This window comes from Leucoraja erinacea, chromosome 11 (genome assembly GCF_028641065.1).
Source record: "Leucoraja erinacea ecotype New England chromosome 11, Leri_hhj_1, whole genome shotgun sequence".
Classification (NCBI taxonomy): Eukaryota; Metazoa; Chordata; class Chondrichthyes; order Rajiformes; family Rajidae; genus Leucoraja; species Leucoraja erinaceus.
This window is the reverse complement of record NC_073387.1, coordinates 36,572,823-36,585,835: the sequence shown is the minus strand read 5'-3', so window position 1 is coordinate 36,585,835 and position 13,013 is coordinate 36,572,823. Positions and strand designations below refer to the sequence as shown.

General features: G+C 36.8%; 1 long non-coding RNA gene across 1 annotated transcript; it reads left to right on the top strand.

Annotated features, from left to right (window-relative positions):
- Nucleotides 1-212: 212 nt before the first annotated feature.
- Nucleotides 213-8,951, top strand: LOC129701684 (uncharacterized). The gene is made up of 3 exons (XR_008724248.1): nt 213-348; nt 3,882-3,930; nt 7,865-8,951. It is a non-coding gene; the product is annotated as an uncharacterized LOC129701684 (long non-coding RNA).
- The last annotated feature ends 4,062 nt before the right edge of the window (nt 8,952-13,013 follow it).

Genomic DNA, 13,013 nt, shown 5'->3' with positions numbered 1-13,013 from the left:
AGCCCTAAGAGCTAAATCTAAAGGGCCTGTCCCACTAACGTGACTTTTCAGCAACTGTCTTCGACCTTCAAGCTTGAGGGCACTCGCCTGAAAAACCTCGAGCTGAATCGTCCATCAGCAATGAAACTGCGAGCCGGAGCGACCAGCCGCGCGCACACACACACACACACACACACACACACACACACACACACACACACACACCACACACACACACACACACACACACACACACACACACACACACACACACACAGCAAAGGCAGGGGCCAGGGAAAACAGGAGAGCGCTGTCTGAAATTCACACCCACGATGAACAGGAAGGTAAAAGATGGCTGGCACAGTAACGGTAAGTCCTTTAAGAGAGTGCTGGGGGGGGGGGGGGGGGGAGAAGGGGGGAGAGAGAGAAGGGGGGAGGGAGAGAAGGGTTGGGAGGGAGAAAAGGGGGGAGGGAGAGAAAGGGGGGGGGGAGAGGGAGAAAGGGGAGGGGAGAGAAAGGGTTGGGAGGGAGAGAAAGGGGGGGGGGGGGAGAGAGAAGGGGGGGGGGGAGGGAGAGGAGGGAGGGGGGGGGAGAGAGAGAAGGGGGGGGGGAGAGAGAGAAGGGGGAGAGAGAAGGGGGGGGGGGAGAGAAGGGGGGAGACACTTTTAATAAGCCAGACAACTTTTAATAAAGTTTATTGGGCATTTAACATTACTGGTCGGTTTACTCACCTTTTTTTTCTCAATGAGCTTTAGCTTTGATTACCTTCGATTACCTACGATAGCATTACGACCTACTATGACCTACCTAGACTAAAACTACGAGTAAAAAAATATCGATTTTTTTCCATGGCGACTTTTCTCGCGGGCATTTTTCAGCATGTTGAAAAAAACGCCGCAACCTAGCTGAGGCCTCGAGTACGCGGGGACTACTTTCGAGCATGAAGGAGAGTTACAAAGACCTTCTAGGATCTCGTGTCGACCATGCTGCGAGTATGAGTCGAGGGCAAACTCTTCTAAACTTGCAAATTAGGTCGCCACAGTGGGACAGGCCCTTAACTCTCTCTTGAAAATTATGCCATGTAATTTTTGTTCTTATTAAAAACACTGAATATACCCATGCATAAAAAAACAATATTGCATATTAATCTTTTGGAGTAACAATTGTCTGTGATTTTGGCTGTACAGTCAATTTAATAGGTAAATATTTGATCACAAAAACTGTAAGATCTGAAGCCATGCTCAATAGAAAATTGTTCTGATGTCTTTTCAATTTAACCAAGAAGGAACAGTTACATTCCAGATATTTGACCTTCAAGTTCATCAAAACAATTTAAAAAGATTTAAACCATCTGGTTTACTGCACTTATTCATTCAAATTCTTTTCATAGCTGGTCACAGAGCTCTTGATCTGTTGGTCGAAATGCATTTTAAAGCAATCCTAAAATACTAAACTTGTTGGTTTGATGCAAATCAGTAATGGATGCAGCTCGGTAATGGATAGACCTTTCAAATATACTTATTATGACAATAATTCTTCCATGAAAATGGAAAAATTGGAAATACTGGAAATCTTTGATCTGAAACGTTAACTTTTTCTCTTTCCACAGATGCTGCCTGACCTATTGAGCATTGCTAGCATTTTTAGTTTTTAATTCAATCACTCTTTCAGGTTGAAATCATATATTTTTAAATATCTGTTTCTATCGCTTTTTCATGCTGTTTCAAGTTTGCATAGTAAAAATAACTATTATCAATATTATTTTTTTTAAATAAGGTTTTATTAAAAACCTGGGATATTACATTATTTTTAAAGAATACATTCCTTCCTGTCTCTTCCTTCTCATCTTTATTAGGATATACACTGCAAAGTGTATAGAATACATCACCAATTGAAAGCCAGTGCACAGACTGGCACGTCACAATGGCTCTCCAAAATGGCTTATTTTTTAATAAAATCTCAACCAACCTACTTCCGGAATATTCTGACTTTTGTGACTTAACTAATATTAAATGGAAAAAAAAATCATGTATCATTTGTTAACAAGAGGAATATTTTGAAATAACATTGTAGTAACAAAAGAGGATAGAATTACACGCCCGCTATAAAAGAATATTGTAATATTGGTCATTAGCAGTTTTATTGCTGCAGCATAGGAAGAAGAATGAAAGCATCCAAGTACATAGGGAAATTTAAGAATATAAATAGTTCTTAATATCTAAGGATATGTGGCAATGATTATCATGGTAGGACAGTCAGGATTACTTGAAGGGGCACAAACGCATTGAGACTGCAAGTGCTTGAGATACACTATTGGTCAAAGAGACAGAGTGACAGCCAACCATATAACAAACACTATCAATATCAGAGAAGATGAACAAAGCCATCAGTCTTGTCGTAGAGATACTATAAAATTAACCACTTAGTATTCATTTGATACATCTGCCTTTATAATAAAAGATTGGCATGACAAGATGAATTAACAATGAATTAATTAAATTATATTTTGATGCTTAAGTACGCACATAACTTAGCGAGTAAATGAAAAAATCTAATTTTGTGTGTGCATTAACACAAAGTGTTCATGTTGCATCCATATGCGAATCCATTGGTAAGTTTCAAAGGATTCAAACATTCATAATATATCTTTGTTCAATCTTAAATGATCGTATCAATGCAAGAATTTACTAAGCCAGGCTGAGTTCCTGAAATATTGATATTTATTTGTAACTGTTTACCAAGCAAAATTAGGTTAACCATTGCTTAACTTATCAATATTGTTGTGTAATTTTTTTACTGCTGTTTCTAGTTTTGATGAATATTGTTTTGAAGTTAGAAGTTAGAAGTGTGGGGTAGCATGGTGGCGCAGTGGTAGAGTCGCTGCCTCACAGCACTAGAGACCCGGATTTGATCCTGACTATGGGTGTTTGTCTGTATAATTGGTCTAATGAGATAAGGATTAATAGGAAATATTTTATACTTTCACTGTATGTGTCATTGTGACTTCAATCTTTTTTTCATAAATTCCACATCAGGACATTTTAATGTAATCTGTAACTTCCGAAGCAGAATGTGTTTGATTTATAGGCTCAGAGTCATAGTGCATGGAATTATGCCATTTGGCCTATCATGTTCACACTCACCAATGAGCACCCATCTGTACTAATCTATCTTCTTGCGCTTGACCCATTACATCCTATGCCTAGGCAATTCAAACACTAATTTAGAAACTACTTAAATGCTATCAGTGGTGCTGCTTCCACCGTGCTCTCAAGCAGGTCCTCCCTTAATTTTTTACCCCAACTCTAAATCTATGTCATCTTGTTTTGATATACCTCTGATACATGCACATTTGGTGTATGAAAATATCTGTTCCAATCTCTAATGTCATGTCATCTAGACTCGCCTTCCTAAATGTCAACAAATCCTGCCTTAGATAGTATTCATTATTGGATATTGGGCACATATTTTTTCTCTGCTAGCCTTTCAACATCAAAACATTGAGATTACTGATGGTGGGATGAATTTGCCATGTGAAAATCCCTGTTGGGGAGACATTGATTATTTTACCTACCATGTTTTTGTGATGCAACTTGCATATTTCTGCTGTCACTGCTTCCATTACCTCATTATCTTCATGACAACTTTGCACTATATTAACATTACTTTTTAATTCACAAACTGGTTGTTTCTACTTCACAACAATATTTATGCCTTGACCTTAATAGATCACACAATTTCTGCATGATACACCACAGGAGAGTCCAGTTAATGGCAAATTGCTGACTCCTTTTTTTGTTTCAATTACGAGTCACTCTGCCTCACCAGCTGGACTTCTAGGGCTTGTTAATTTTCCTTATGCCATAGAATCATTAACAGGTTTATTTCCACGTTTACATCAGGTCAACCACCATGATATGTGTAACGGGTATTAAAGAATCATTGCCACAGGTATGTACTTTGTAGGATATGAATAATAGAATAAGGTACATACTTTGTAGAATATGGATTTGAAATAATGCAAAAATTTAACAACAGCATATCAGCAGCCTATATTACAACTCGTGAATTTTAATATCCAAGGATAATTGGCTTTCCACCATTTTCTACAATGACACACTGTTAAGATAGATCCTGAGGACCTTTTGTTCTCTGATGAAATTACATTTCTAGTTTAACAGAAAAACCACGGGGCCTAGTGTGTCATTAGATGTAAACATTCCATAAGATCCAATGGATACCACGGAATCCCTGGAATGGGCACATGTTTTCATTTTGTTACTTTTTTACAATTCCAAGGGCGAAATGTTTTCCAATTAAATTGCCTGAATGAATTCAAAAACTGTTCAAAAACTCATTCAAAAAAAAAATCCAACAATTTCAAAATAAAAAGACTTTAAAATGGAAAAATGTTCAGAGGAAAGGCATTGTTCTGATCTCTTCCAGAGAAACGTCTCAAAGTCAGACTGGGTTTAGTAAATTTCACATGTTCTATGCTTTACAAGTTGTGGTATTCCAATTTACAGTATCCCTACAAAAACCGCAAATTCCTAGATCCTTTGGTAATCTTCCAATAACATGATTAAGGCACTCTGAATCATGGGTGCTGGAAGCAGGCTTTTACCATATACGGAATTGATTTTCTTTCAGGGAATGGAAAATGTTATGGTATTTTTAGTTAACATTTTGGATGAGATCATCAATAATCTGCCTCGATATCGGAACCAGACTCATTTTTATTGCATTTTTGTACAACTTGTACAACTTGTCCATTTTTTTTGCAACATAACTTGCATTGCGTACTTAATAAAGTTGGACTAGAAATGCTTTTCATCCTTTCCTATGAACATAAAAGAGAATTAAACATGACTTTTTCTTACCCATTAATGGATGTATAAATATACATAAACTGCACAGCCTTGTTTGGCAGAATATTACTTACAGACAGCCTTGTACATTAAAGGCAAGACTGCCAATATAATTACTATTTAAGGACGAGAAACTGAAGCTTGGAAAGAATTTGTAAATGAAAAGGAATGTGTTTATCTAGGATCAAAACTTGATATGCATTTTGATTTTACCGTATCTTAATTGCATACAGATCAAATAATTACAGTTTAATGAAATTCATTTTGCAGTAAATTCCATGTATAGATTTCAAGTTGGCTGATGGACTTTAATAGGGAAACTACAAAATGAACACAATAAGTAACACATTCTTTTGAAAGACGTCAAAGGCTTTGAACACACACACACTATTTGGCTTAAAATTTTACTTTGTAATATTCAGCATTCAGTATTAGTTTCAAGATAATATACTTTACAGATGTTATACAATAGAACACCCATTCAGCCAGCTACACAGAAAGCTTAAAGATTCAACAAGTAATTGGTTAAACTGTTAATAAACCTGGTATGTAGCAAAGGAGGCTGAAAAATGATGTTGTTATCTTTTGTACTCAAAGAAGCTAACTTCAACTTTAAGAAATGAATAATTGCCTGAAGGGTATATAGCATCAATAAAGAAAAAACATTTGCATTCTTGGAAAACAACATTAATAACATTTTGCCTAGCAAGGATGTGGTTGATATATGTTTACACACCCTTTAATATAAATTACAATTTATAGTTATTGATCAAATGTTTGAAAAATGGAATTTCTCATATTTTAAGGCACTCTGAAACACTCTTGTGAGACTTTTTAGTGACTAGAAATCTTTGCATTAGGAGACTGTGAAATGTAATCCCTTTCTAACCACTTGATTTTCTGCCTGAACTTTGTATATGCTATTAGGGCAAGTTCATCTGCTGGCCAGAATGATGGACGTGTATATATGTTGCAATCCTCAGATTTAAGTATCTTCTACTATTTGGACTAAAAACAAGTGGCGAGGATAACCATTGTCATGCATGTGGTCACCTGAACCCATAAGAAATAAATCTCCGTCTGGGATGTAAATTCAGAACTACTACTCCTATCTCAAAGCATATATCCCACTGACTCAGTCATTTATCCAAAGCAAGTACTGCACAAAGTGTAACTGACATCTTTACTCCATCCTTCACCTGGGGATATACAGAGTAGGGGTTGAACCACATGTGTTCTGACATAAAGGTGGGAAAGCCATCATTAAACTTTCACTATAAATCTACAGTGAAAAACATTTCATCTCAATTTATCTGAAAGTTCTACTTATTCCTTGAACAACATTGCTGGTGTGAATTCAACTATGTGCACCAATGGGACTACATTGTTTATAACGACATCATATTCAATGGTGTATAATTAATATTATGCCCATACTAATGCATTTGATTTATTTCATATATCTCAAGATATTTTTGCAGATTTATAATAATAATCATTGTTTAAATTATCCATACCGAATAAAATAATTTGTTACAGCAAAGCAATGTGGTCTCAAGATGCACTTTGAGGTGAAACAAAACATTTACTCTGTTTTAAGCCGATTTCCTCACACTATCTAAATAACATTTTCCATTCTTCACTGCATACACTTCCCCTCCCTCTTTTAGATCCCTTGTTGTTCACTATTTTGATTTTGTTTTTAGTCAAATTGCCTTTGCAATGCCACATGCAAAATAAAACCTTTGTAGCCTTATAGATCCAAAGTGGAACAATACTAAAAAAAATGTATGCCTGTCATAAAATAACAATTCCATGGGGAATGTAGATAAATCATTAGCAAATAATTGACTTAAATAAATATTGTAACAGCATGTGATATTTCAACATTTATTTAAACAAAACTTTCAATTCTATCCAAGGTTCATAAGCCTTTTGTCAGGGAAGATAAGCAGTCAGTTTTCATGATATTATAAATCATGTGATGTATCACAGGAATTATGAGGCATTCATTTTTTTCATGCTAGAACTGTTAAGTTTTGTACAACTTTTGCAAATCTTGTTTGTGGAGAAGTAAATGTTCCCACAACAAAATTCCCTACCTTATCACTATGGAAAAGAGATTCCAGATTGCCGTCTGATTCAATGTTGGATTAATGAAGGGTCCGACCCGAAACGTCACCTATCCATGTTCTCCAGAGATGCTGCCTGACCTGCTAAGTTCTAAGTTCTTCCAGCACTTTTTTCTAAATCAAAATCGGCAGATCCGTGTTTCTACATTAACGCTGCTAATTGTTTAGGGACCACCTTTAACACCAAGTGTAAACATTTGCATGATCAGAAGTAAAAACAGCCATTTTCATTTACTAATGCATTCCCTTTGCAGTGGAGTAGCGATTTCTCCTCTAAACACCCTGCTTCTATGTTCTCATTACCTAATTCCGGACACCAGAATAGAATCAAAATCATGTCCAAAATTAAGAGACAGTAAATATTCAAATGAAATTAGAACCGCAAACTTACAAATGTGGTTATATAAGTTTATCTTACATAAACAAAATGAAACAAAACACTGGTGTAACTCAGCAGGTTAGGCAGTTTCATTGGAGAAAAAGAATAGGTGATATTTCAGGTCATAACACTTCTTTTCTCACTTTATCACAAGCTCACGGGGTATATTGTATGCACAAATAGCTGGGTGACAAACAAACAATTATTAGAGATGAGATGGTAAATATCCTCCTGATGAAGAGTTCCTAAAACAAGCAAAATTACTAGAGATGCTGCAAATGCATTTTTTTTAAATTGCAAGAGAGAGGGAGAGGGAGAGGGAGAGGGAGAGGGAGAGGGAGAGGGAGAGGGAGAGGGAGAGGGAGAGGGAGAGGGAGAGGGAGAGGAGAGAGGGAGAGGGAGAGGGAGAGGGAGAGGGAGAGAGAGAGAGAGAGAGAGAGTGTCATCTGAAATTCTAACTCTGCTTCTCTCTCTTTGTTTACTGGCTAATTGCCTTGGATTTTCAGAGTCTGTTTTTATGCCTACAAGACGTTCCTTTATGCCGAAGATTGCACATGGAGCCCCTAAGCCCCCACAGCACATGAAGTCGAGTAAATGAGGAAGAAAGCAAAGCGCAAGGAGTCATTTTCCATCCTTGCAGCTAAATGCTCTGAAAGTCTTTCAGTAAAAACAGTTACGGAGAACTTGTAGAAATATTTTATCTAAAGGGAGTGAATTAAACTTTGAAATCGTTTGCAACAATAATGAACTTTGACCATTCACCATCTCTACATTTTTGTACTTTCACCTTTGGAATTAGAATTGTAGGTATTTGTTGGCAGAATAGAATATTACAAAAAAAGAGGAATTTAAATGCAGCCAAAATAGTATGGTTGATGAAGTAGATTCTTAATAACGCACATAAAATATTCAGTTCCCAATTTTAATAATTGATGTTGAAGATTTCAACCCAAAAATGTGGAAAATTGTTCCACCATATATTTTACCATGGGTTGAAACGCATCATTTTTCATTGTTGTGTGAGTATATCTATTTGAAGTTATTGTATCTCACCTTTGATAGGTTGTTCGGTAGTATTATAAATTGTCTTACTTAAAGCATAATTCAACAATACGCACAAAAATAATTCAATTCCAACAAGAGCAAAATTCCATCAAACTACATAAATCTGTCTTGATAGTATAATAATATTTGACAAACTTTTTAACATTTGAAATCCTTGTATTTGTGGGAGAAATATGACTGAAATGATTCTAAGATCAACAAGTGCTGTGTCATTAACCATAACAAATCAATAACATACTCTTCAAATCAATGTTAACAATGAATATATGTCCCTGTCTGCAGTTAATGTACAATAGACTTGCTGGGTGTGTCCAATCCATTTGCAGTATTCGTGCAAAAAAACCTTTAAAAGTTTCCTCTGAGAAACAGGAATCCTAATTACCAATGATGATTATATTTAATTAGGAAACTTTACAGTAATTGGCTCACAATTACATATTATACATAGTTTGTAAAATGTAAAAATGTATTTTCAAATATCTTTCCTGACTAACTGAGACAGGCATAAACATCACATCATCTGAAAAATGGATAAATCATTTTTAAACAAAGGATTCCCAGGCAAGTATTCGTTTTGTAAAATCTTGTCACCAGCTTCCAGCATCGAGAATATTCAGAAAATAAATATTCCTAGATACTTGGTAGATAGATGCTGACAGTGCATTAGGATTCATTTTTTTAGCAACAGAAATTATTGAACCATTTCAGCACTGCTTTTCATTTTCACTATTCAACAAATGAATAAATTCACTAGAACTTAAGCATTTCTATCTTAATTGTAAGTTGTAAAATTCTAGCCCTCCAACAGCTGGAAATTAACTATCAATAACATTTGCAATAAAATCATCTAAATATGCTGTTCTTTTGCTATGTCTTCAAGTACTAAAGTTATCCAATGGCAAGATTATTTTTTTAATTGTAATAGTTTTTAGTTTAGTTTAGAGATACAGTGGGGAAACAGGCCCTTTGGCCCAATGAGTCCGCATCGACCAGTGATCCATGGTCGACATTAACACTACCTTACACAAAATAGGGACAATTTTAGATTTATACCTAACCAATTAACCTACAAACCGGTACGTCTTTGGATCGTGGGGGGAAACCAAAGATCTCAGAGAAAACCCACGCAGGTCACAGGGAGAATGTACAAACTCCATACATGCAGCATCTGTGGGTCAGGTTCGAACCCTAGTTTCTGGCTCTGTTGGGTAGTAGCTCTACCACTGCACCACCCTGCCGCCCTATTTGTGAACTTTACCCAGATTCTTCTTAGGCAGACTCTTAGGATCAAGGATGGCATGTTACTACTGTGGGCTCTAAAGTGGCTAATGAAGCTATGTGGGAACCACTAACTCTTCCAAAGTTGGGTCAGGTAGGTAGTTAAATTTTTTGGGTAGTGTTCTCTTTTTCCATTCTGCAGCTTGATGACTAAACTGGGGTGACCTTATATCTAGAATGGGGATAACATACGATTATTGAATCATGATGTCATAAATAAGTAATAAAATAAATAAATAAATAAAACACAGAAACGGGCTCTTTAGCCCAACATCCATGACAACCAAGAAGTTCCATCCATGCTAGTTCCATTTGCCCATGTTTGGCCTATAAATCTTTCTAATTCAAGTATCTGTCTAAATATTATTATTATACCTGTATCAAAAAAATTTCTTGGGCAGCTCGTTCCATATAGCCATCACTATCTGTGTGAAAAAAGTTGTTCCTTAAAGGCATCTTTTCCATAGCAGGGTGACCAAAACTGAACACAATACCCACCATCCTGCACAATTGTCACAAAACATCCAAACTTCTGTACTAAACTATTCAATATGGTTTTAATAGTTCTTATGTATCATGAGAAAGATTCGAAAACCAGTCCGGGTAATGACGCATCGTGAGTTGGCAATAGACTGCGGCATAATTGGATCTGTTGTGGATTTGTTGGTTAGGTTTGCATGCTAGCATGAATCTAATGAAAGATAGAAATTAATTTATGTGGGCAAACAAAGGTATGTTGAGTAGCTCTCCAGCCTCTGGGAAAGCATAATTGAGCAGGAGCCTGGTGATGACTCGCTGCGACCAGACCTCAGGGAATTCACTTTATAATTACCACAATCCGATCTGCCTACTGTCTTGCAGATGGAGCCTTGTTGCTAGTCAATGGTCTATTTTGGCTTCTGTACAGTCGGTATTATAGTGAGATTGGACTGGATCATTTATTATGGGGTGAGGTCAAAGGTGCTCATCTCAAAAGTAGTCACAGCTGAGGAGTTTATCAAGTGTTTCTTCCAGCAAACATTGACACCCTTTTTGTCTTTGAAAAACCTATCTCCTTTCTTGGCTCTCTTGGGGGATATGGGCGGGGTGGGTTAGGTGTGAACCCATAGATGGCCTTGATACCACTAATGAATCCATGCACATTATTGGAGAGTTGTTGGACCTCATGTGCTCTCTTCATCCATCACTGGTTCTTCAGGTCATGGGTTTTCTGTTTATCTCTGGGTTTAGGTGCTTTAAAGATGTTTCTTTTCCCTGCGGCTTGGTGGAGGTTTCATCCAAGTATTAAAAAGCTGGAATGATATCCATATCACTTGTGCATGACATGTACTGATAATTATTGTACTACCTCCTAATTCAGTTTGTATTCTCCATGAATGTGGCACCAAAATACAAACAGGGAGCTCTGGTGAGAAAATCAGTGTTCCATTTCTGACCTTTCGCCATAGCAAAGATATTTAAAATCAGAGAGCATAAATTAATGGTAAAGGGTAAGAGGTTTAGAAAGGATCCGAGTAAGAACTTTATTCACCTAGAGGGTGGTTGGAACATGGGCCACATTGCCTGAGGTGGTGATGCAGGCAGGTACTCTCTCAAAATGCAAATATCTCTACACTTGAATTCCTAAGGTTTTGGAACACTGTGGCCAAGTGTTAGAAAATGGGATTTATCAAGAAGGGTCTTGATGGTTAACATGGGCATGATGAGCCAAAGAGCCTTGTTCTGTGCTGAGTGACTCCGTGATTCAACGTTGCAGATGAGCTCCACTCGTCAAAACCGACAGCTCCCATTCGACTTGTGCCATAGTGTCCACAGCATCCAAATGCCCTGAGGATCACCATAACTAATCCTATAAAGAGAATTTTGGCTTCACTGCCAGAAAGAACCAGAGCTGGTTTGATAAAATGCTAAGATGATCCAGAAGCTATATGACCACAAATGCAAGGCATTCTTGAATTTGAAGCTCCACCACATACTGTTATTAGCGCAACAATAGCGTGACATATCCCAGCCTGTTTTTTACAGACAGGATATACATTTGAACTGTGGGAAAGCAGAAAAGATGTCTGGAATGGGAGACGGGAATTAAGAATAACATGAACCCTTGAGCAATTGAAGAGTAAAGCATTTCCTTTAATGGTGTTGAAATTTAGTACTATGTCTGGGTTTATACACGAAAAAGGGTTTGGCTTCACTGACAGTTGCTGTTTTTTCTCACTGCAGAAGCTTCATAAATCCTTAGTCCCACAAACCTTAACAAACACCCAAGATAAATTACATTGCCTTTGCATTTTCTTTGTCTTTCAAAAGTTCAAAACAAAACTGCCTTTGCCTTGATTTTCATTCACAGTCATTTTTTGCAATTGAAGAAATACATAATCAGCAAACGTTTTTCTAGAAAGAAATGCCTGATCCAAATTATTTTACATTCTGTGTGTTTAGAATGTACATTGGATATGACCTGTAGAGGAAATAATCACTCTTTTGCCCTCTGGTTTAGCTCATGTGGCATAACTAGCAACTTATATTTATTTTGCAAATAGAAAAATATGAAAATATGTATTTGTTATAGTGCCATATTGAAATGCTGCATTCAGATAAGAGGATAGAAAGTCTATTAGAAAAGGCCATGTCAACTGGCATGCTATTATTTCCTACAACATACAGGGATTTATTATAGAGATAAACTATCTTACCTTTGTTTTCTTAATACTTGTATGAACAGCATGACATCTACTTCATATTGGAAACCATTCATTGATTTCCTGGCTTGAATCTCAAGTGCAAGTAGGAACACGTATAACTCTTACAAATTGTAGCATAACTAGTGTTTTTTGTGCAAAATCACGTAAGTATTGACACATATACAATAATATGCAACTTTTTCTATTAGATTGATACCGGACTAGCAATCTATTTTCCTCCTTGTTATGATGCATCCTGCATGATTTTTGTTTCCTTTGAAGCTAAAATTCACCGTTAGTTTGTTCTCCAAATAAAATATATCTGTCATATTAATAATATGATTTTCCTCTCCTCTTCTGCTCCCCTGGGATTGAAAATGAATTGCATTCACCCAAGCTGAGGAATTCTGATGGTGTACTTCAATTCTGATTATATTGCTGGCTGTTACACATCAGTTAACAAGCAGTTTTGAGAAGCTGAGTTCTTGGTCCATTAGGAAGGAAATCTAAGATGATAGGAGGCCAAGTTCTGTTGCACAGCGCACACACACACACACTCTTGGGGGATACATGGATACTTTCCCCCTGTTCTTTGCCTTTGCACCCATCTCTTTACCCCCCCCCCCCC